Source organism: Urocampus carinirostris, chromosome 6 (assembly GCF_059441175.1).
Source record: "Urocampus carinirostris isolate Australia breed hairy pipefish chromosome 6, RoL_Ucar_1.0, whole genome shotgun sequence".
NCBI lineage: Eukaryota > Metazoa > Chordata > Actinopteri > Syngnathiformes > Syngnathidae > Urocampus > Urocampus carinirostris.
In genome coordinates this window covers 29,666,230-29,666,499 of record NC_142354.1, presented here as the reverse complement: position 1 = coordinate 29,666,499, position 270 = coordinate 29,666,230, and positions in this window count along the sequence as shown.

Sequence of the window (270 nt, the reverse complement as noted above, 5' to 3'; positions counted from 1 at the left end):
GTAATGACTCTGAATTCTTTTTTACATTTATTTGTCATCAATAACGTTTGTGTACAATCAACAAATATTATATACACATCCCTGTCTCGGAAAAATTAGAATACTGTGATTAAGTGATATTGTAATATCCTGAATTTATATTAAATTAGAAATTTTACAAGTCTTATTGTTTTCATGTTGTGGATTATGGCATACACTCAAATATCTGATCTTTGAGTAGTTTTTTTTAAATATTATTACAGAAAACAAACTCACAATATTCTAATTATC